The sequence below is a fragment of the Mandrillus leucophaeus genome, unplaced genomic scaffold (genome assembly GCF_000951045.1).
Source record: "Mandrillus leucophaeus isolate KB7577 unplaced genomic scaffold, Mleu.le_1.0 Scaffold71, whole genome shotgun sequence".
Taxonomy (NCBI): domain Eukaryota; kingdom Metazoa; phylum Chordata; class Mammalia; order Primates; family Cercopithecidae; genus Mandrillus; species Mandrillus leucophaeus.
The window spans coordinates 2,742,888-2,767,784 of record NW_012107697.1 but is presented as its reverse complement, the minus strand read 5'-3'; the positions used below and the strand labels follow the sequence as shown (position 1 = coordinate 2,767,784).

General features: G+C 51.6%; 1 long non-coding RNA gene across 1 annotated transcript; it reads right to left on the bottom strand.

The window, feature by feature from the left end:
- Positions 1-14,901: 14,901 nt before the first annotated feature.
- Positions 14,902-24,637, bottom strand: LOC105528257. Its single transcript, XR_001004331.1, has 4 exons — positions 24,416-24,637; positions 20,767-20,857; positions 17,606-17,717; positions 14,902-14,996 (listed from the first exon to the last, which is right to left on the bottom strand). It is a non-coding gene; the product is annotated as an uncharacterized LOC105528257 (long non-coding RNA).
- Between the last annotated feature and the right edge of the window lie 260 nt (positions 24,638-24,897).

Sequence of the window (24,897 nt, the reverse complement as noted above, 5' to 3'; positions counted from 1 at the left end):
TCTACGTGAAGCTCCCTCCTCCCTCATGCTGGCCTGTGCTCAAACACACCTCTGCTTCCCAAGTTGTGTCTTCTCCTGGAATCTGCCTCTTCCAAGAAGACCTCCCAGACATAACACACAAGTGATGACCAACCACACCCTGGGTCTCTGCCCTCAACCTGGCTTTTCTCCACATCCCTCCCGCTGTGTCCAGGCCCAGGGGCCCCTCTCTGGTCACCACTCAGCGTAGCCTCCCTGAGGCAAAAGGTTTCCCCCTTACCCCCAGATGAAGTGAGCAGGTGCCCCTGGCCAAAGGGATGGGCAGTGCTGGGCTTTAAGCTTGGTGAGGATGGGACCCAGAATTCTTGTCATTTTCTCCCCAGCACCTGGGTGCTCCAGAAATGTAATGAATGAGTGAGGGAGTGAAAGGCTGATCATCTGCTGTGGCTCCCAGATCCACTGCCTGCTGTTCCCTGCCCTATTTTGTGCATTTCCCAGGCTCTCTTACCTTCTGGCTTCTGGATCCCTGATCCCTGAGTGTTTACGCCAGCCAAGGGGAAGGACAAGTGAAAAAATCCATGGCTTCACCACACAGACATCCACAGATAGGCAGTCTGGCCCAGAGTCATAACCTGACAGTGACGTACTTTCTGTGACCTTGGATAAGGCACACCTCTCTCTGGGCTTCAACTCCTCATCTGTAAGGCAAGGGGGTTGTACTAGACCAGCAGTTCTCAAACTGGGATGTGCGTCAGAGTCACCCAGAGAGCCTGTTGAACATGAGTCACTGGGCCTACCCCCAGATTACTGACTCCGCAGAACCTAAGAATCTGCATTTTGAAGATGTCTTCAGGTGATGCTGATGCTTCTGGTCTCGGGGACTACACCAGGAACCAGTGGGCTGGCTGGCCGGATTTTAAGCCGTATTTGTCAGAGTTAGAAAGGGCTGCAGGATGCTTGCTTACTCAGGGGTATGTAGAAGTGGTCACGGGGGTGAGCGTGCTGTGCCAAGCTCCCACCCACCTTAACATACGCATTTTGGCTTTAATCAGTTGTGTTTGTTTGCCTGTGCAGGTAAGCGTGGTCAGAGCCGAGGTTCCGCACATGAAGTGAAATGTTTGGAAACCTGCTGACTAGGCTAGAAGTCAGGTGGTCCCTTCGAGCACTGACATTCCAGGGTCCCGTGATCACTCCACACCCCTCCTGGGCTGTTCCTACTTCCCTTTTCTTTCTCACAGCCAAGGGGGGAGCGTGCAGCAAGAGCAAGACTCGGGATTTGGGTCTTTAATCTTAGGGGAGCGGGTGTGGGGACAGATGGAGAGGTGGGTCATTGTCCTAGGTCACTGTCATCAGTAGGTACATTTCAACCCAGCAATGTGCCATGGAGTGAAGTGGAGTGAGCACACACTGCAGCACACACAAGGAGGCTATGTCCCACTTGAGTTGGGGAAGTTTCTGGAAAACCCAGAGTAGCTAAAGCCGCATTTGCATGTGCATGTGTGTGTCTGCATGTCTGCACATACATTGTCTGTATAAACAAATAAGTCACAGAGAGGGAGATTTTAATTGGGATGATCAGGGTACAGTTAGACTCTAAAGTAGAAGTCTCCTAGATGCTCAAAATTTTAGAATTAAACTAAAGACCTTTAATTCCAAACTGATATATCTGATGAAGAAACTGAGGTTCCTCTGGAGCAAGAACCAAGGTTTCTGACTCCCGAGTCCAGGCTCTGGCCCCTGATCTAGATGGATGTCAAAGTCTCTCCCATGTACCAGAATGACATCAGCTGAAATCAATGGATCATGGCAAATGGACAAAAATTTTCACAGAAAAGAATCCAAGGCAAACAAACTCCTTTCCAGCCCTGCTTGTCCCCACCCACATAGCCATTCCCTGGCCAGCTGCTCCCGCGGCTGCCACTTCCAGGAGGGGGCCTGCACAGCTCCGTACCCAGCTGGGAGAGCCTGCATGGAGGCTGGGAAGGGGACCCAAAAGGTTACACAGACTGAGAGGTCAGCAGCAGGCCTGCTAGAGCCCCCTCAACAGTCAGAGCTCACAGGCAGGCAGAGGGCACTGGGCAGTGGGGAGAGAAACAAGAGAAGAAATAGCACAGACCCTTTAAAGATAAGTGGGGTTCTCCAAGCCCCAGAGCTGTACATGGATTGGAGTGAAAGACCAGAAGACAAGCAGCTAAGAAGCAGAGGGAGGGACAGACTGAGGGTTGTGTGTGCATATGTATGCCTGGGTGCCTGTGTGTGACACACAACAGAGTGATTATCAGATCAGGTACCTGTGTTTGTGCAAACCTAAGAGAGACCAACAGACAGCAGAAAATTATGCAGGCTTAGGAAGAAGACACATGCACGTGCACACACACACACACACACACACACAGAATGAGAGAGAGAGAGAGACAGAGACAGGCCGGATGTGGATAGGGCTGGGAACAGAAGAGCCAAGGGGAGCATCAGGAAGTGAAGGGCTGTCAGAGTGAGCCCGGTGCAGGCCTGTTTTTGTCTGTGATGGCAGGCTATGACAGGATGATGGAGCATGACTGTGCATGTGTGCAGTGTGGGTGCATGTCCCAGTGATCTGGAGAGTGAGAAGACCATGGGTACCCTGCAGTCAACAGCCCACAGGACTGGACACCCCCAGAAGCATGTTCCTACACTTCTGGGAAAAGGCTTCCTCACTGTCCCTTTCTTGGGATCTTTTCTAACAGTCCCCCTACCCCCAGCCACTACCCAGGTCCTCTCCTGCCTTTGCCTCCCACACTTGCCACCCTACCCCTCTGCTAGGGAGTTTCCTTCTTCCTCCCCAGGGGTTAATGTCACCGGAATATGACAGTCCCAGCCCTGGGACAATGATCTCTGCTTTGGGGAGAATGGATGGCATCCCAGTTGGTACAGCTCCAACCCTAGCCCCCCACCCCCACCTCACCTGTTTCTGTCTCCAAGCAGTGGATCCAGTACAGACCTTGGGTCCTACAATCCTGACATCAGAGTTCATCTCTGCCTCTTATACCACACGACCTTGAGCAACTTGCTTAGGCCTTCTCAAGCCCCCATTTTTTTCCGTTAATGAAGAAGAATAGGGTTCTTGTGAGGATCAAATGAGCTAATGAGTTAACAAATGTGAAGCCCCTGGCATTGTGCCAACCACAAAGTAGGTACTTCCCTTTCTGGTCTCTTTAAGTCATGCTCCAAGAGGGTAAGTTTCTGTTCAAAATTCCCAGGGGCTTCCCAGGTAGCAGCATCTTCTTGAAATCCTGAAGGTCCAGGAACCAAGCAGCTAGGAAGAGAAATGTGGAGGGGGATGCAGAGAGGGAAGCAGGCACTGCTGGGGACCGATATGACAGGAACCAGGGACCAGATGAGTAGACTCACCTCCTCAGTCTTCTCCTGCAGTGACAAAGAAGCCCCTGCCCCATCAGCAGCACCTCCAGGGACACAGGAGGCAGAGGTCAGGAAGGGAATTCAGGGGATGGTGTGCCCATGCCCCGTCTCCTTGCACTTCCTTAATTCCAAAAAGAGAGAGCCAACAACCAGCCCCAGATTAGACATATTTGAGTGCACAGTCACCCCATACTGCTCAGCACCTGACTGGGGAGGAGACGGGAATGGGAAGGAGACTTTCTCCAAAGGGCTCTTCATGGGCTTCCTTTCCCTGTTTAGACGATCAAGAGCCAGGGGTGTCCTGCTCATCAGCACCATGTGGTCTAATGCAGAGGAGCCACACCATTCGCCCCCTCCCCAAAACTCATTTGTCGAAAGCAGCATACATAATAAATATATAATGTGGACCAGGTGCGGTGGCTCACGCCTGTAATCCCAGCACTTTGGGAGGCTGAGGAGGGCGGATCATTTGAGGTCAGGAGTTCAAGACCAGCCTGGCAAACATGGTGAAACCCTGGCTCTACTAAAAATACAAAAATTAGCCAGGTGTGGTGGTACGCACCTGTAATCCCAGCTACTCAGGAGGCTGAGGCAGAAAGATCACTTAAACTCGGGAAGTGAAAATTGCAGTAAGCCGAGATCGCGCCACTGCACTCCAGCCTGGGTGACAGAGCGAGACTCCGTCTCAAAATAAATAAATAAATAAATAAATAAAGTGTTTTATTCGTTCCTTCATTCCTCTAAGGAGGCAGTAGAGCACAACAGCTAAAAGCATGGACTCTGGAGCCAAACTGCCTGGCTTGAATCCCAGCTCCACCAACTGATGGCTGTATTACCTTGGGCAATTTACTTAACCTCTGTGTAGCTCAGTTTCCTCATCTGTAAAATAGCAACAATATCAATAGCTACCTCATAGGGGTATTGTGAGGTTTATATGTGTATGTCAAGTGCTCAGAACAATGGCTGACATGTAATAAAAACTAAGCAAGTGCTAGCTGCTATTGTCATATACTCGGTCATCAAGAAAGTATTGAGCACGTATGTCAGGGCCAATTCCAGGCTCCAGATCCCATAATGAACCATCCAGATGCAGCCTCTGCTCTCATGGAGCTTACATTTTTGTGGGAGAGACAAACTTTCACTAATCGTGTAAAAATAACAAACCGTGACGAGAGCTACAAAGACCGAGGATGAAGAGCCCTGAGGACCTGTAGGGCACTAACTGAGATTTGCAGGTCAGGGAGGAGCTCTTGGGGGTGATGCATGTCCCTGCCAGGTCTGACTATCCTGAGGGTGCCATCAGCATCAGCAGGCACCCAGTGGGGACAAAGCCCAGCCTGTGCCCTTCACAGGCCTGGCCACAGCATGTGTCTGCTCACACCCTCAGTGTGAGAAGCCCAGGCAACACCAACACTCCTACATGCTATCTGCCACCTGCCACTGCCCCACCTCTGGGTCCCAAGGTGGCCTGGGAACAGAACCAGGATTCCTGCTCCAAGTCCTCACGTTATCCAATCAAGAGCAGGCACTGTCCCTGTGGGATTTCCTGGCACAATCTGGCCACCCTGAAGATCCCAGCTCCCCCTCAGGAGTCCCACTACCTCCTGTAGAGACTGTGCTCAATCTGACCCCCAGCCAGGAAGATGAAGCAATGGATTGTCCAAGGTGCCTTACAGTTCGTTCAGCAAATGTTTCCAGGTGTCTCATTCTATCACCACAACTTCATGCAGTGTTGTGATTATTACTACACCTATTTTACAGGTGAAAAAACAGACTCAGAAAGGATAAGTCACTTTCCCAAGGTCACAGAGCTTTTAAGTGGAACAGCTAGGACTCCAACCCACGTCTGCTTGATTGTGGTCTTTGAAATAACATGAGTGATTATAATAATAGCTAATCCTTCTACAGCACTTTCTACGTGACAGATATCAGTCTATAAACTTTATATATTTAAATCATTTCATCCTCATAATAACCCTATGAGGTAGGTGCTATTGTTATTCTCATTTTACACTTGAGGAAACTGAGGCACGGAGAGGCTAAGCCACCTACCCAAGGTCAGTTAGATGAGGCGTGAGGCAGAGTCACCATGAGGAGAGTAAGAAAATGGTGGCACTGGGAACGGCCTTAGCAGCCCTCAGTCAGAGGCCCAAGGGGAGGACAGGACAGACTTGAGGCTGTGGTGGAGCAACCCTGCACCCTCGGTGGCGCCTGCGGCTCCACGCGCTGCCTCTCTGACCATCCATCTCCAAGGATACAGGGGTCTAGGTTGCCCTTGGAGTCTGCCAACCCCTCCCCCTTCAGTTTGCCCACACTAGTGAGGGCACGGGCACAGCCTTGTCCCACTCCGTCTCCCTTCACCCAGCCCTGTTGCCCCCATCAGGAGACAGCCCTCTGCAGCAGAGTCAGGTCTGGCTGAGAGTCCAAGCCTGCCCCACCCACAGTGGCGGAAGAGGCGAAGGAGAAGGGTTGGCTCATGGCCAGCTCAGAGGCCTCAGGAAGGGTGGTGGAGAGCAGCAGAGAAGCCCCTCCACTCCACTCGGGTCTCTCTCTCCAGGTGACCTTGATCCGGCACAGTGGGCCTATCCTAAAAAACCGGGCCCCAGAGCGGGGCAAAGGGCATCCTTGCAATATCATAGCTTCCACCCAGAGAAGGGTGCAGACCACGACTCTCCCTTGTCCCAGATACCACTCCCCCTCCCCCACCCCAACTCCAGAGACACCTCTGCCCTTCTCAGAGCCAGTCCCTCTCCCAGGCCCTTCTCTGTCCTTCTCACCACAGCTCAGGAAAGGGAGTGGGGTGAAGGACACGGGCAAGGGGCAAGGATTCAAGGCAGCAAAGTACTTGGGAAACTAGAGAATTCCTCTGGCTTTTGTCTTTTAACCAATGGCACCATCCTGGCGCCGCCACCTGAAACCCATGGGGGTCTCCGCCGCTTTGGCCTGCATGCTTTCTATGAGCTTAGCCACCTCTTCCCTAGCAGGGAGGGGGAATAAGAAGAAGGTTTGTTCAAGAGCTGCCCCTGGCCGGGAAGCGGAAAGACCCCTCCAGCTGGGCCAGGCAAGGTAGAGCGGAGGGAGAGAACACAGGAGTGGAGGCAGCACGTGCCACAACCCATCAAGGTGACCCTGGCTGTTTCTCTCCCTCCTGCAGGTCCCCAGGCACAGCTCTCCAGAGGTCTAGTGTAGAGGACAGAGCGTGTGCACAGACAGAAAGGAACCCTCAGGGCGAGGCTGGGAAAAGGCCCCAGGATGGGAAGGCAGGGCAGACGGCTGCTTGTGGAGGGCCTGTAGGTCCCACCTTCAAGTTGCACTGAAGCACCTTGAGGGGGCCTTGTGCTGAGCTGGCTTGTTTCTGCCTCCCAGCTGGACCACAAAATGGGAGGAAACATCCCATAAAGTTGCCAAGCTGCCTCTGTGGCCGGAAGTGCTGCCAGGGGCTGCTGCTTCCCTCTCTAATTGCTCTTAATTTCTATGATTTGCAGGTCTCAGGCTCACGGAGGGCTCATTCCCCATTGTGATGGATGGGCAGGCACAGTCAGCCTGGTGAGTCAGCCCCTGCAGGCTCCGATGTGGCCCAGCCAGGTTCTGCAAGGTATAGGGTACCCACCTTTCTCCTCCTCTACCTGGGCCCAATCCAGAACCCTGGGCCACAAGCCCCCACTGGAGCTCTATCCTTTCCCCTGTTTCACCTTTACAGGAGGGTCCCGCGGCCTTTCACACAACAATAGGATGAGGAGAGATGATGCACTTGGGACCTGGGCTCAGGTTGGAGCTCTGTCATGTACCTCTGGGAGCCCCTCCTAGGGCCTGGCACATAGTAGGTGCTCAATAAATACAATGATCCTCCACTGCACTGCTGACCTACAGGGGACTCGGCCTTATACCACGTGAAACTTGGATATCTCCTTGTGACAGTGACTGAGGTACAACTGTGGAGTCAGGCTGCCCCTGTTTGAATCCTGAATACGTGACTGTCAAAGTAAACTTGGGCAAGTTACTTAGCTTCTCTGTGCCTCGGTGTGTTTATCTTCAAAATGGGGGTAATAACACTACCCACCTTACATCCATCTTTGTGTGAAAAAGTTCAAGTATGTTGTGATAGGCAAAATAATGGACCTCAAAGCTGTCAGCACCCTAATCCCCAGGACCTGTGAATACGTTGCCCTGAGTGGCTAAGGGACTTTGTGGATGTGCTTAGAGAATGGCCCTTGATATGCAGAGAGGATCCTGGATGCTCTAGGTATCCCCGACCTAATCACATGAGTCCTTAAAGCAAAGACCCCATCCTGGCTGGGTTAGAGAGACAGGCGATAACAGAAGAAGCATCTGAGAAAGAGATGCACCATTTGCTGGCTTTGAAAATGGAGTGGGGAGGGGAGCCACAAACCAAGGAAGATGGTGGCCTCCAGAAACCAGAAAAGGCAAGGAAGTGAAATCACCCCTGGAGCCTCCTGAAAGGAACACAGCCCTTCCAACATCTGGATTTTTGTTTGTTTGTTTGTTTTTGTCTTTGAGATGGAGTTTCACTCTTGTAGCCCAGGCTGGAGTGCAATGGCACGATCTTGGCTCACTGCAACCTCCGCCTCCTGCATTCAAGCGATTCTCCTGCCTCAGTCTCCCAAGTAGCTGGAATTACAGGTGCCCGCCACCACGCCCGGCTAATTTTTTTGTATTTTTAGTAGAGATGGGGTTTCACGATGTTGGCCAGGCTGGTCTCGAACTCCTGACCTTGTGATCCACTTGCCTTGGCCTCCCAAAGTGCTGGGATTACAGGCGTGAGCCACTGTGCCTGGCCTCACGTTCTGGATTATTAGCCCAGTGAGACTTGTGTCAGACTCCTAACCTACCACAGAGCTACACGATAATACATTTGTGTTGCTTTATGCCATAAGTTCAATGTATAAAGTTTGTGATAATTTGTTACAGCAGCCACAGAAAACGAATACCTATGTGTAAGCACTTAGAGCGGTGTCTCTGGCACACAGTAAGAGCTCAAGAAATGCCAGCTCTCTGTTATTATTATTATAGCACTGCGGTCACACAGGGGAGAGGACATTCAGTTGCTCCACTCCGGGGCAGTTTCTCACTGGTGTGAACTCCTCAGAGCCCACAGCTTGCTTCACTGGGTACTGGAGACCAAAGGCAAGACCAGGGGGCAGGGACATCCTCAAAACAACACGTCACTCAGCACAGCCACTACGTGGGCATCAGAGAGATGATCAGACTCCGTCCCTTTCTTCTAAAGAACAGGAGTGTGGGCACCCTGGAAGAAAGGGGTGGGAGTGCCTGGCACAGGCATGATGACATTCCTATAGCTGTCAGTGCAGAGAGGACAGCCCCGGGGCTTAATTGCACCCTATCCTATCCTCACACAACTGGGGCTGCCAAGGAGACAGAGTGGCTGGGGCAGGCGTGGCCATTTAAATGGTTTGCCATCCAAACATCGTACCTGCTGGGCTGTGGGGGGATGGGCAAGGCCTACAGTAGGAAGGACTTCGAGTCAGACAGAAGGAACGTGGGATTCCTCAGAGGATCCAAGAGAATGGGAAGGGCTGCTTCTGAACAGCGGTGGGCTGGCAGTGGGACCAGTGAGACAAAACGGTCTCCAGAGGCTCAGTCCTTGATGGGTTGTGGGACCCCCTCACAGAGCAAGCCCCTCCCAATGCCCACTCCCACGGTCCCCTCACTCTGTCACTCCCCAACCAAGTGAAAGGGAGGCTTTGCCCCCACAGAACCCCCAGCCTGCCCACCTCCCCTTCATCCTTGCAGAAGCCTTTCGTCTCGAGTTTTCCTCCTCAGTGACCCCCACATCCTCCCTGGCTACAGGGGGGCCTCAGAACTCTGTCCCCAACAGATCTTCTACCTCTGAAGGCCCAGTGAGGTCCAATTTGGTGACTCCTCATAGTCCTTAGTCCTAGGGTAAGAGCCTTTACCTCAGACAAGACTGAGTCCAACACAGAAACCAGACTGTCTGCAATACCCAGGAGACAAGGGCCACTGGCGTTAGACCTGTGCACAAGAGCTCCCTTCGACAGCAAGTTCCCTGAGGGCAGCATCCATGCCTCTCTAGTAGGCCCACAGTAGTAAGGGAACAACCACTACAGAGCCTGCAGCCTCTCACAGAGGGCCCTGGAGAAAACCCAACCCCTTGCCATTTCCCCCAAGAGGGGAACTTGGCAGAGAGAGCCACTCCAAAGAGACCACAGGAGTGAGCAAGGCTGGGGAGCAGGAGAACCACCGCTCCCAGGGGTACCTTGTATGCAGCCAAAGGGCCCACTGTCAGCATGGACCCGCCCTTCTCCCCACCAACCTCCCTTGATGCATTCCCACTGCTCTCTGCCCCACCTCCAGGTTCATGGACCACAGCACTTCTCCCTGATTCTGCTTCCATAGCCTTTATCCTCCACCCCCGAACTCACAATCTCACTTTCTGCTAAAGAAACTCCCCTTCCCATCTCCCCTCAACTCCAACTCTAGTCACAGGGCCACTGCTAGTCCCTGTGATAACTTTGTGCAAATTAGAAAAAGTGCCTCTTTCTCCAGGTGGATGCAGGCCTGATGAGAAGAGCATAGGCTGGATTTCAGCCCCCAACTCCTTCTTGGCCAGGTGTCCTTGCACAGTGCACAACCTAGCCACCTGCACACAGTAACCCACTTTGACAGACGCAGGGAGTACACCGATTGAAGGGCCTTGATAGACAGCCCAGCCACGGAGACCCAGGAGAGTGGACTAATTTATCCATGGTAACAAGGCAAGCTGGTGGCACAGTCAAGGTCGAAGATCCAGGTGTCATGACTCCCAATCCAGTGCTCATTCTGTCTCCCCACTCCACCTACATTTCACTCTTGGGAACAAATGGCAAACCCAAGAGAGCAGAACCTGTGAAAGCAGCGCCTGGGGAAGCCTTCTTGCACTAATTAGAAGAGAAGTGATAACCTCATCTCAAGCACTGTCTAGACATAAAATTGAACATAAAACTTTCTGAACCGTGTACCACCTAACCCTTGGCTGGCGTGGAACGTAAATACAGATCGTCCCTATTTATTTCCCATCTACCAACCACATTAATCTCATGCTACTTCATTGTGAGTATGGCCCCTATGTCTGTCTAGGCCAATATATCTGTCTTGGCCTGGAAGCACCCAGATGGAGTTTCCAGCTTGCAAGGAACCCCTGAACACACTAGTGCTGAGAAGATGGCTTTTAATTCAGGTGAAGGTGAGGGCAACAGTGATGAAGAAGAAAGGGGATGGGAGGGGAAGGAAAAGGTGGGGAGGAGGAAGAAGAAAGGCAATTCCTGATGTCTTAATTTCATATCCAATCTTCCCCATTGCCTCTAACACCACTGAGCTCTGCTTCCCAGAAACGGTGGTGAAGATACACACACACGCCTGTGCATTCTTACTTCTCTCTGTGTTTTTCTCTCTGTCTCCATCTCTCTCTCTCTCTGGGCAGTGCCTGCAATATAATGTGGTGATTAAACTCAGGCAGAGCCAGGCTTCCTGACTGTGTATCAGGCGTTACCACCTCCTCGCTGTGGGACTTCAGGCAAGTGCCTTAACTTCTCTGCGCCTCAGTTTTCTTTTCAACACAATGGAGATAACAACAAACATGACCTCATAGAGTTTCATGAAGATTATGAGAGTGAATATACGTGCAATACTTAGTACAGTGCCTGGTTAAGGAGGTATTCTGTAAGCACAAGCTGTAACTATCTCAGGGTGCTGCGTTTTTGGCATCTCATCCTGGCCCCTTTTTCATGCATTTGGGATGGGGGTGGGGAATTGTCCAGGTTGCTGGCACAGTTTCCAGCTCAGTATTCTAACAGTCAGCAGAGATGGGCTGCCTGGAGAAGAAGTGAGCTTCCAGTCACTGGAAGTGATCAAGCAGAATCCAGATGAGCATTTGACATGGATATGGCAGAACAGGTGAGGAAGGAGGGGGAAGGCCTCTTGCAAAATTCCTTCCTGAGAGCCTGGGAATGTGTGAGTAAACCCACATCTCCAGGCACCTGCGTGGGCACAGCCTTGCCCGCAAATAAGGACACACGTACAGGGGCACACTCTCTGCCCTGGCATTGAGGAGCAAGAAGAAGTGTTATAAACCAAGCAAGCCAGCACCCCCACCTATGCTCTCCCTAGCCCCCAGCCAATTCCTGTGTGCACACAGGCATCCAGGTGGTGAGCGGAAGCTTTGAGGGTGGTACCAAGTATTTATCACTCCTAGCTCTCTTTTAACGGGTACCAACTGCCAGCCACACCCCAACCACCACAGCCCAGTTATAAGGCAGGGCTGGGGGCAGGAGGCAGGAACAGGTTAGATAGTAGGGTGTTCGTTCTACTTCTGATGTGGGTGGACTGATACGGAACCTGGGAAAGTCCTGGCCTCCAAAGATCAGGGTGCCCAGAATTCAGGTGTTGTGGGAGGGAAGGCCTTTGCCCATCACGGAGGGAATCAAGCAGGCATTTGTAGAAGGGCCGGGCACCCCACCTCCAGCAAAGGCTCAAATTCAGCTCCACCTTCAGGTCCAAGCAGCTTCCTTTAGGGGTAGGATAAGAAGAGAGATTGCGGAAATCCTTCCTGCCTAAACTCTCCTGCCCTGGCCTTCTCCTCTCCTCGCCGCACCGCGCACAGTCTCCAGCCCTCCTTCCGCTGGGAGCCGCGCCCCCATTAGCCATTCCGCGCTGATAAGCTCGCGCGGCCGCACACTCAGACCCTCCCTCAGCCCGCGATGCATTACTGCATCTGATTTGTCTTTGCAGCAGCTGCCACAGCAGTTCTTCCTTCCTAACAATATTGGCTTCGCCTGATATTAAAAAGGGGCCGTAAGTGCCACCGAACATCTTTGCTGGGGAGAGGAGACCGCACACTAGGGGGATGGGGAGGCGGGCCCGCCCCGAATGAGCCTTTTGCTGCGGATTCATCCAAAGGCCGATGGTCCACTGGCAAAAATTAGGCAGGGGGTGGGGCGAGGGGTTAGGGAGGAGACGAGAGCCAGGAGGGGGCGAAGAGACGACATCCGGGAGGCGGGGCTTTCCCCCACGCTGGCGCGCCCAGCCCTACGCCCCCTCGCACCCCTGCTCACCCACCCCCGGGCCCTGCGGAGTGACAGGGGCTGCAGGAGGCGGGGTGTGCCTGTGTGTGCCTCTGTGTGTGTGTGTGCGTGCCTCTGTATATGTGTGCTTGTGCCTCTGTGTGTACCTGTGTGTGCCTCTGTGTGTGTGTGCGCCTGTGTGCGCCTCTATGTGTGCGTGTGTGTGCCTCTGTGTGTGTGTGCGTGCCTCTGTATATGTGTGTTTGTGCCTCTGGGTGTGTGTGCCTGTGTGTGTGCCTCTGTGTGTGCGTGTGTGTGTGCGCGCGCGTGTCCCCCCAGCCTTCCTACCACAACCCGGCCGCTCTTCCCAATCAATGGCCTCTTTGTGGAGGAGGGACTGGAACGACGTGTGCGGGGGAGGGGTGGGAGGCCGCCTCCTGGGCACCCGGCGCTCCCGACCCAAGCTGACAGCCGTGGGGCAGGGCTCCCAGTACCCCAGTAAGAGTACACTCCCCCGAGGATCTCCACCCTCTGTGGACCTAGAGAATGGGGCCGACAGAGGCGGTGGGTAGAGCCTCCCGGACTCTGCGCTATGGGGCGGTCGCAGGTCCCACACCGGAAAGCACCGGGACGCGCTCTCCCCGGCCCGCGACCGCTAGGTGGCGCCGTGCCCGTCCCGCCTCCAGGAGGCCCCGCAGGGTCCCCGACGCCGAGGGCACCTGGAGGCGAGCTGGGGAGGCGGAGAGGAGGTGGAAGCAGCATTCCCGCAGTCTCATTCATTCGTGCATTTGTCCATGACCACTAAATTGGACAGTCGGACAGAGGGACAGGTGCACATCCTTCTTTTGAAGGTCTAAATGCCCAAACTTCAGAGAGACTAGAGAGATACCCCACAGGAAAAGTGAATCATGCCAAAGGCCAAGCAAGAGGTATATCCAGTGCACTAAGTTCAGAAACAACCGTGGAATTCGACAGCATAGAACCCTGAGATGGGTTATCTTGACCATTCTGTGCCAGACCAATCAGATGGGGGAGAGCCATTCATTCCCGCCAGTGCCAGGCCCTGGGCTGGACTTCGGACACTCAATTGTGACCTGTCCTCGGGGAGTTTATGTACTAGTGGAGGAGAAAGAAATCAGGCAGATAACTACACAAATAATTCCCTAGCTACAGCTGTCTTGCACATGCACAGGTATAGAAAAAGGGAGGAAGAGTCAACCCTCGCCCTGGGTTGCCTGCTCCAGCCCTAACTAGGGTTGGAAGTAGGGGTCTTTGCCTTATGAAGAACACAAATCACTTCCTCTTAGTTCAAAATAGAAATAAGAGCAGCGGTCCAACATCTGAGGCACAGTCAAGGCAAGAGTGACCATTTTTCGGGGGTAAACTGGGGACCACAGGAAAAGAGCCTTGAGACCAAGCACTTAATTCTATGTGCAGGGCATGGTGCATGGTTACTTCTTTAACCTTTGGTCCACTCTGTGGAGTGGATGTTAAGCCTACTTTACAGAGGAGGAGACTGAGGCCCAGGGAGGTAAGAGACTGGCCCAGAGTGCCAAGAGCTAGTTTATGACAGAGCTGGAACTGGACCCTATAACTGCCTCAGGCCCAAGTCCCATACCTCTTCTGTTATAACAGCCTGCCTCTGGGACCATGTCTGGATGCCCTGCTAGGGCCAGAGCAGTAGGGTGGAGGGAGATCAGAAAGAGAAAGGGGCTGGGCAAATGAAGAAGCCTCCAGATTGGGGTCCTCGTCACCACTCCCAGCTCATCACAGCCAGCCCTTTCTCAGCATCTCCTGACCCAAGCACCACCCGCTTAACATTCTGCTCAGTTTCCTCTGTACTCCGACTCCAAATGTTTATCAACACATGCTGTAATGTAATCAGCTCCTGGGAAAATACACACCAGGTAATGGATGCTGATAAGAGTGTCAAACAGATGTCCCTTCCCTGCCCCTCCCTCCCAGTCAGAACTGGCACACCCAGGAGGCTGGGGAGGCATCTCTTGCCACACCACCCCTCCAGCCCTGGCAGTGGAGGCATTCCTCCAGAAGCTGCCCAGGCAGGCGACAGGGCCTGACCCTGTGGGGCCCAGCATTGTGCCAGGCACTGTGCCGTGGACTTTGCACACCTCACAATAGCACTGTAAGTTTGGTGTTACTATTCCCATTTTGCAGATAGAGAAACTAAGGCACACAATAATGATGAAACCAGAGTGAAGAAGTAGCAGCATCAGAAGCAGATTAAGGGGCCATCACTCCACCTCTCCATTCATCATCAGGCCACCTCCCCACTGAACATGGCCCTTCGAAGGAAGCTGCCCTCATTACCTTTCTAAGTTATTGGATCTAAGGCCTGTATGGACTTGGCAGGTCAGGTGGTGGAGGGCTTGCAACCTGTTCCTCATGTCTGGCCCAGACAGGTAGGAGACAGGGTCCTGAACCTGTCCTAAAGGCTCAAGCAGAAGAGGGAGGCTGCCACTAGGCATGTGGGAGCAGAAGGGGATCCAAGGGAAGGGGAAAGCCTTCTTTGTCCTTTTCTCCTCCCTTTTTCTCAAATTAGAGCTTAAGGACCCACACATGGACCTAGACAGAGGGGAGAGAAAGTGCACAGAGTTGAGGACAGCCCTGATGGAACAGGATCCCCCCACCCTCAGGACCTTCTAGGACCAGCTGTCTGAGGCTGGGCAGTCCTAAAGGAAATCGGTATTTGCTTTTCCCTCCAACGCAGTCAATTGCTCCTTTCATCTGACAGGGAGTTGTAAATGAGACTTTATGGGATTTCTAATGATGGCGGTTTCCCTTTATCAGCCTCCAATTCCCACTTCTCAGCTGGGGTTGACTCGGGGAAATGTTTTGACCAGGAATCAAGAATCTAGCAGGCCCCTGCCCTGGCTGCTGCTTTCTGTAGTGAGGGCTGGAAGTTGTCAAATAGGCATGGGAAGCTCACTACCGAGAAGTCAGATCTGAGTTTCAGGCCACCTCCCAGATGGCGAACTTCACCCCTCTGGCTTCTGTTGCTTCAACTGTAAACCTGGAGTAATAATGCCTGCTCCACCCACCCGTCTCACAGGGCTGCTGTGAGGATCAAATGAGATTACAGGCCTGAAAACCCTTTGAAAAATATGAAGCAATCATCCACCTTGGTTTTGCTATTATTATTATTGTGGTGGTGATTGTGTGTAGGTGCAAATGGGAAAGCACATTATGGCAACCTGCATGTCTTTGTGAGTGAGCTTGTTTGTGTACACGGAAGTGTATGTGTCAGTTTGTGGAAAGGTGGAGCTCTTGTGTGTGCACCTGGGTTTAAAGAATGTATGGGGCAATGTGTGTGTGTCTTGTGAGTGTATCAGTATATGTGCACATATTAAAGTGTCTTAATATAATAATAGCATGTTAAAATAGAATATAATAGTCCTATGTGCCAGGCATTGTGCTAGACACTTGATATGGATGCTCCTTTTTAACTCTTGTAATGTGTTTGTAAAGACATGAGAAGGGGTCTGGGCCAGTATAGGTGTGCTGGCATCTATGTGAGGCTGTGTATAGAGCACTTGTGACATCCATGTGTCAGTGGTGGAGGGGCACGTCTCTGATGAAGGTAATGGCATGTAAAGTAATGCAATGCCTATTCATCTAATCTAGGTAGCAGGGGATCTCTCCATGTGCTCACCTGAGTTTCAATGAAAGGATGGGCATAAATGTCAGCGAATCTGAATGTGTGTGCGCATGCATGTGTGTGCATTCACATGCATAGGGGGGCACACCGGCCTCCCTGTTTCTAGGCCGATTAGTATAATTGTTTGTTAATCGTTAGCTGCCTGGGTTGCGTGAGCCCCCGGCATGCCCTGAGCGCCACTGCCACGCAGCCATCAAACCCACACAGACACACTGTGGTGACAGCAGCATGTTTGGGAGGGAGTGCCACTCTGCTCTCTGGAGTCACAGTCTGTACCAGGCAGCAGACCCCTGCCAGGGGAATGTCCAGATTGACTACACCAGGTTTGGAGCTGCAGAAGCATTCCAGAGATGGGCTAGGCTCAGAGCCTTATAGCAAGACAGACAGAGCCCAGAGGACCTGGGCCTAACAGGCAAACCAGTGCCTGGACCAGGAATGCCATCTGAGCACAACACAGGTTGGGGCTGCTGAGTGGCCAGGTATAAAACACGCTCACTCTGCTACAGCCCTACCATGCACAGCTCCCTGCCACCCTCAGGATAAAGTCCAAACTCCATAATGCAGCACAAAAGCACACATGACATGGGCACGTGACTCCCCAGGCCCTCTCTCACACTCTCCTTTTGCACCGCACCAGCCAGACTGAACGAACTACTCTCAGTCCTTCGGAGCACCCAGCCTCTGGGCCTTCTTGCTGCCTTCTCCTGTGCCCGATTTCTCTACAACATCACATCCCTGGCCAGCCAGTCCTCACCCCGCAAGGGGGCTTTACTCATCTCTGCAGGAACACGTCCTGACCCTTCCTGACCCCTAGACTAGGGAAGGGTCCCTGCCCACCTGACATTCCCGAAGTCCCTAGCTTTCCCTGCTGTCCACTTCCTTATGGATCCTGCCTCCCCCATTAGACTTGGGTTCCAGGAAGAAAGGCAGCATGTTGCAGCCGTTCACAGAATATCCAAATGCGTGGCACAGATCTGATTGTAGGTGGCCCATACATATTTCTTGAATGAATTATTGTTAAAAGCCAGTTGTGAGAGACCAGTTGTCTTAAGCTCTCCATATACAAATCATGGTATCCATCCAGACAGGCTCTTGGTCTCTCAGATCTCAAGGCTGGGGAGAAACACCCCTTTCCCCACTCCCCTCCTCCATCCCACCCCACCAGTGATAACCATCATCCCCAACAGGTGTGAAGATGGCATACACAATGCTTTTACAAAGATCCTGGGAGTTGCCAGTGTCATCTTACAAGTGAGGAGACTGAGGCTCAGGGAGGTATTAATAGCTCATTAACAGGGTGACCAACTTGTCCCACTTTGCCCAGGACCTTCCCAGTTTTAGCACTGAAAGTCCCGTGTCCTGGGAAACACCCCCTCTTCGGCCCCAGGTAAACTCCAGGTTTCATGGTTAGTAAATGGCAGGTCCAGGACTCAAACCTAACTCCAGAACACAGCATCCTCTCCCTTGGTTGCCTCCTGGGCAGCATGTGGTCTCATGTTCCTCAGAATTCAGTTACCTGCATGGGCATTTTCTACCCTCTGGATGTCACCTGCAGGCCACTTGGCAGCCTCCTGGATCACCTCTTTCTAGAAACATGTACTCAGGACATACAGGGCATTAATATTAACCTAAATCAAATATAATTCGAAAGCTCATTTCTTCAGGAAAAGCACTTTACATAATATAGAAAAAAATTAAATCTATTATTAAAGTAGCCTCATAATGATATTTAAGTAAATTTTAAATAAGATAAAAATTCTTTACCCACAAATTATTTTCATTTCTCCATGTCGCCGTCACATTTTCTCTTTATAAGTGTGTATTTTTACAGAGTTATAATGCAGTCTATGGATAATGCTTGTTCTTTTCACGTCACATTATAGAAGTCTGGGTTGGATTTTCCTCATTTGGGATTCTCCATGTCATTAGCATCAGTCATTAGCCCAGATCACAGGGAGTCTGGGCTCAGGACTGCCTCCTTCCCAAAGCACTTCTTCTTCAGCAGGGATTCCTAACTCAAGGCCCCAGCTGGGCTTCAGCAGGTTGCCATGCAAACCCTGTCCATGTGCGTATGTGCAGTTTTCAGGGAGAGACACAGCGCTCATCGGATCCCGAAAAGGTCTGAGACCCAAAGAGTCAAGACCCACAGCTCCACAGCCCCAGCCTCACGTCCCCACTCCCAGGCAGGCGTCCACCATGAGCTTTTTTTGTTGGGCTTGGGCTGATCCAGGAACTCTGCTCTTCCCTAACAATACCTTCTATTTCTTGGTTTCCACATAACTTGCAAGAAAAATCTGGTTCCTCTAGACAAGTAGTCCACCCTGATAATTATCCTGACTATAACACCCATCCCTGGATATAAGAGCATCATCAAAGGGAGGACAGTGTGGGTGGGAGGTTGAGTATCTTCCTTTCTCAAAGCCCTTTTCCCTTTTGTCTTTCTACATAAGGTATGCTCCACACAGAAGCTCCACTCCGTCCCTTCCCATCTTCATGACCTAAGCTCTCTGGTCTATGCGGACCCTGGATGAAACCCTCTTCTCAGTATCACTGTTGAGTTTTTAGTGCTCCCATCCCTAATCAGGAATGCTGCCTCTACTCACATCCAGAATTCTTTAGGATTTGGGATGTCGTGATTCACAGGAGTATATTGAGGGCCTTCTGACCAGACACAGGGCAGAGACCAATTTCCCTTCTTTCTAGAGAGTTGGATGGTTCAAGATGGAACTGGGGCCTTCCTACCATCGCTCAGAGCTCAGCCCCAAATGCCATGCAGATCACTGGGACACCATGGCCCACAAGGGAGAGGCTGGTGTCTGCTAACCGTCTTGGCAGCACTTCAACACAGTGGATCATTGGACTGGGGAGTGGGTGCAGCTGTGTGTAGTTGCTCCATCCCCAAGAGCAATGGCAGCCAAGGCTCTGCAGTGATCTCCGTAGGAATAACAGTAATTAAATGTTGCTAAGCGCTGTGGGATACAGAGGCACCATCATAATCACCACAGCCACCAGCGTGATGATCATAGTAATTAGGTGCTGTGGCTTCCCATCCACCCTGGGAGCACTGCCTGAGGTGAGGTTGGCCTCAGGTTAGGGCAAGAGGGTAGCCATGCCAGGTGGGTCATCTTTGGGGTTGGCTAAGGCTTTAGCCATACTTTCTTCATGGGATTCCTCTTCCTTTCCTCTCCCCTTGCCCTCAGCCTCAACTGACACCAGGGTGAGCACTGGGGACACAAAAGGGGGTGACCCCCATCCAGCATACCACTCCAATATATCTTCTCCTATTGACAGATTTCAGGGGATCAGGGAATCTTGGGGAATTCTTAATGGGGCTCCTCTCACATCAAAGTGAACTTTATTAGCCAATTTATGAATGACACAGAGGGGCCTGGGACATGGCTGGGAGGGGAAGTCATTATTGTATTGACTTTGGGCCTTTTCCAAGCCCAACAGCTGCCTCTCTGAAAGAACCTGTGGAAGTCAAGGGAGGGCTCAGAGGAGAGTTTCCTAGGGATGGCACCTTCCCCAGGGCTGATCTTTTGTCTAGTTGCCCCCTCATGCCTCCAGCCCTGAGGTCAGTGAGAAAGGTGAGCCCAACGGCCTGCTCTTCAAGTGGGCTGTCATTCCTGCAGTTATCAAGTCTCAGGGCCAGGAGGGAGTGTGGACTCACTGCATCCATGCTCCATGCCAGGGCAAGAAGCCCATGCACAGCATGCCTGATGAATGGGCCTGCAGCCTGAGTCTGAAAAGTGACTGGGAGGTCAATCCATTGTCAATCAACTAAGATCCCTCAACAGTCTTGCCTAGACCAAACTGAAATCTACCTCCTCCAAAAATATGACTATTGGTCCTGACTTTTCCCTATGAAGACACATAGATGATGCTTGCTCCTTTCTCCCCGTAGATTTTGGAAGCTTCGTAGTCATACTCCCCTTAACACATCCTTTGGCTTTCTCAATTGTGAAATCTGAAGCCAGCTTCCAACCTCTCTCTGCAGATAACTTCAGCTCCCACTGTACTGTAATGACCTTATTATAAACTTCCACCTTCACTATTCCCCACCAAAACTTCTACCTTCACTATTCTCTTCACCTTCCCTCCAGGCTCAGAGAAAGATGGGTCTTCTCCTTTCCAAGGCTCACCCCTTCCCACCCTCAGTGCCCCCCAACCCAGGGCTTGCTCCATAAACAACAACCTATTTCACTTCTTACACTTGCTTCTCCACTCCCTCACTGTCCACTAGCTCTTTTCCTTCTGACTACAAAATGCTCAGTAGCTTTTGATGAAAAAAGAGAAAATAAGCCTCTTGGTCTGTCTTGCTAAGCCTCTCCAAGCTTCTCATCTACCTTGCTCATTCCATCCACCACCAAACTTCTCAAAAGCAGAGAGGACACCTGCTGCCTCTGATTTTTCACCTTCCAGTTGCTCCTCCTCCCACTTTGATCTGGGTTCAGCCCCTGCCTGGTCACCAACATCACTCTCTCAAAGGTCACTGGTGGTTTTGCCACTGCTTCCAAAGTCCCCTTCTGATCCCCACCTGCTTTCTGCGGCATCAGATACTGTTAGCAACCTCCTCCTCCTCCTCTATTAAATCCTCTTCTCACTTGGCTTCCATGACAACCCTCTCTCCTCAGTCCCCTCCTCCTTCACTGACCAATCATCATCTGTCCATCCTACCCACGTTGTTGCCAGATTCATCTCCTGAAGCACAGCTCTGACAGCTCCCAATAAGTGCTCTGTTCAGAAACCTTCCATGGCTCACCACTGCCTGCAAAAATAAATAAACTAATTAATTAATTAATTAATAATAATGGAGTTGTAAAATCATGCAACTATATGTAATTCAAAATATACAATAATCTGTCAGGTTTTCAAATCTTTTTAAGCAGCAGAATCTTCAGAATCCATTAAGAGATACCTTTCTCAGAAGTCCAATTTTCAAGCACATGAAAACACATGCTCTTTAAATGTGACTCCTATTGAGCCCAGGAGATTCTAGGGTTTCCAAAACACAATTGGAAAACCAGTGAACAAATTAAACTCCTCAGTCTGCAGATGAGATAACTGAGGTCCAGAGAGGGGAAGTGATTGGCAGAAAGTGGCCACAGGATGTGAGTTAATCAACACATTTTCATTACAGCCTATCAGGTACCAGGCATGTCCTAGGTGCTAGAGATATAGCAGAGAACAAGAGCAACATGATCCCTGCCCTGGAGGAGCTGACAGTCTAATGGGGAGTGAATCAGGCACTATAAACCATCACTAAAGTGGTCCCAAGTATTCAAAGCCTATAGCAGGGGACAATTGGAAATCCCAGTGGCTCCTCATCGAAGCCTCGGAGCAGGGTGAGATGAGGCTGCAGAAGCAGGCATGGGCCCTTAGGCCTTGTTGAGGACTTGACACTGGTCTCAGAGTCTGGCAGGCCGAGAAGTCATTCCTGACATTGCGACTTGACCATCGGCATTTGAAAATAATCCACTGCTAAATGTAATGTATCCTGGATTAAATTGTGGAACAAAAAATAGACATTAGTGGGAAAAAAACCTGGGGAAATCTGAATAAATTCTGTAGTTCAGTTAATAGTATTATACTAACACTAATTTCTTGGTTTTCATAGATGTACCATGGTTCTATAAGATGTTAACATTCAGGGAAGATGATTGACGGGCATATGGAACTCTGTACCATTTTTGCAACTCTATTGCAAATCCAAAATTATTTCAAAACAAAGCTTGTAAAATATATATAAACCATTTTCAGAAAGGGGAAAACTGGATGTGGGGAGACAGATGACAATCATAATGATGACTAACACTTAAACAGTTTTTCCTGTACACCAGGCAGTGTTCCATGCACTTCACATGTTTGGCTCATTTAATCCTCACAACTTCAAGAGGTAGGTGCTGTTATTTCTCCCTGTTTTACAGAGAAAGAACCTGAGCACAGAGAAGTTAAGTCACTTGCCCAAGGACACACAGCTATTGGGTGTCAGAGCTGAAGTTTAAGAATTCCAGGCAGATTAGCTCTCCAGAGTTCCATGTGCTGGACCATTACATTTTACTCCCCACCTCAGTGCAGACTGGCTATACTGTCAGTATTGTAAAGACCATGAGTGCAGAAGAGGAAGAATCAACAGAATTGGAATATGGTGGTTTAGGAAGAGGTAAGAAGCAAGAGTGACTCCTGGGCTCATAGCTTAAGAGCAGGAACCAAAGCCTGCTTTCCTGCTGCTTGGTCCTGTGTTTCTTCTTGTCACTAAAGGAAACCTTCTGGTCCTTTTGCATTCTGTTTGTGCCTACCTGTCCCTTTCTCTTAGACATCCCTAAAACACAAAACAAACTGGACTGCCTGCTGTCCTAACACAGGTGACACCTCTTCCACCTCCGCGTACCTCCATGTTTTTGTACAAGCTGTTCCTTCCACCTAAGATTCTCTCTCCTGCCTCCTTTGGTCCAAATCTGATCTGCCTTTCAGGGTCTCAGTTAAATGTCCCCTCCCCCAGCAACATTCCCTGCTTGTTTAAAGATGATGAGTGAACAACCATACTATATCACTTACTTGCTTCCATCTTCTCCACCCAACCAATCCCCGGGCAGCCACATCTTCCCCGCTGGCCGCACCCTCTTTGGAAGCTCATTTAAGATCAGAGGATCAAAGAAGCCTGACCTAAAGATGGAGAGGGTGCAGCTAGGCACAGTGGCTCACGCCTATAATCCCAGCACTTTGGGAGGCCAAGGAGGGCAGATCACCTGAGGTCAGGAGTTCAAGACCAGCCTGGCCAACATGGCGAAACCTTGTCTCTACTAAAAATACAAAAATTAGCCGGGCATGGTGGTACACACCTGTAATTCCAGCTATTCGGGAGGCTAAGACAGGTGAAACGCTTGAACCTGGGAGACAGAGGTTGCAGTGAGCTGAGATCACGCCACTACACTTCAGCCTGGGCAACAGAGCAAGACTGTCTCAAATAAAATAAAATAAAGATGGAGAGGATGGGAGGGTAAGAGCAGGGAACAAGAAGACATTGGTACATCTGGGATTGCCCCTTCAAACCCATGCCTTCAGCTCCTCAATGTGCCTGGCACAGAGCTGAAGGCCACCACAGTGAATTCAATTCAACCCTGGCCCTTAAAGTACTCAGCAGCCAGATGGGAGATTCCTGGCTGCCACAAACTAAATTTCATAGCGTGTTCCCCAGCTTAAAACCCTCCGGGCATGATTCACCAATCTGCAGGCCTCTCCTTTCCTCAAGTCTTAGGCTCAGCCTACCACCAGTCAACCCTTTGTGGGCCCCCTACTCCCCTAACTATTGCTTACCTTCATTCCTTTCCTCATGCTGACCCTCTACCTTAAATCCAGTGTCTTTTATGTCTCTGCCCTCCAGCACTTACCTTGGTCTGATAGATGACTCACAGAGACCCTGTGTTCCCTTCCCTGAAGCCTTTACACCAACCGCACCCCGGGCTAAACTGGGTACTTTTTCTGTGACCCACCAAACCCACACAATCCCATATCAAATATTTGTTTACAACATCCGTTTCTATGTCTGTCTTCCCCCTCCCCCTCAACTAGATTGAGTTCCTTTAGGGCAATGATAATGTCTCTGTATCCCCAAGCCAGGCACTGTGTTTTGATACAAAGAAAGCCCAGGTTACCTTTGTTACATGTAAAAGACCATACAGTGAGTGGGTGAGTGTTCATGAGAATGCCAGATCTGACTACTTCAGCGAGAAACCGAGACACTCCAGGGCCGGAACCCAGACAGTGGGAATATGGTGCTGTCTTTGCCCCTTCTACAGTGAAGAACCAGAATTTACATGTTATCAGAAACAGCCACTTCCCCGCTGCTCCTGCCCGCCTAGAGGGCTGGGCAAAGGGTAGAGGGAGCAGGGTCCCGCCAGGGTCTGGGGAGAATTCAGCTCTCCTTAGTGGCAAACTCTGTCTGTCTTCCTCCCCCAGGGGGAGGGGATGGGGATAGAAGGACCAGAGCAAGGGGAACAGGGCAGGCCTGGAGGGCGCAGTCGCCTTGGCAGAAATCCTACCACACCCGGATGTGGTGGGTGGTGAACGGGATGGGGCGGAGAGTCCCTGCCCTGCCAGGGACACTGACTGGACAATCCACTTTAGCGGGAACCCCACAAATCTCTCAAAACTAAGGTCCTGGAAACTGGAGGAGAGCTCGGTTTCAGGCTCTGTTTGGGCAAGTGCGGGGCGCGGGGTGCTTCAATTTTTGGGAAAGGAACCCCCGAAGGGAGCAGGGATTAGAAAAGAAACTCTACCAGAAACCTCAGTGGGCCCGTCTCACCCACTCAAGCCCACCACCGACTTCTCTGGCAGCTCCCCGTCGCCCCGCGCACCGCTGCCTCTCCGTGGAGCCTCCAAGTGGTGCAGAGGAGAGGGATCTCCGGAGACGGTTGTGTTGCGAGCCCTGTCACGTTCCGCCCCGGGCGGAACTCTTCTTTGGGCCTTTGTTTCCTCGCCTGTGAAATGGGAGCAGGGTGGGAGCAGAGGACTTACAGAAGCCCTGCCAGCTCCGACGCTGCTAGCCGGGATTCTCCATCCCGCCCTCTCCTCCACAGCCGTCCCCAGACCGGTCCTAACTCCACCCCCACCCCCCGCGCCTCGGCTTCGCCGGCCGCTAGGGGTCACTGCCTGCCTTTGTCAGCGGAGGAGGAGGGCAGCCCGCGCTCCAGCCGGCTCCCCAGCTGGAAGGCGGGATTCTCCATCCCGCCCTCTCCTCCACAGCCGTCCCCAGACCGGTCCTAACTCCACCCCCACCCCCCGCGCCTCGGCTTCGCCGGCCGCTAG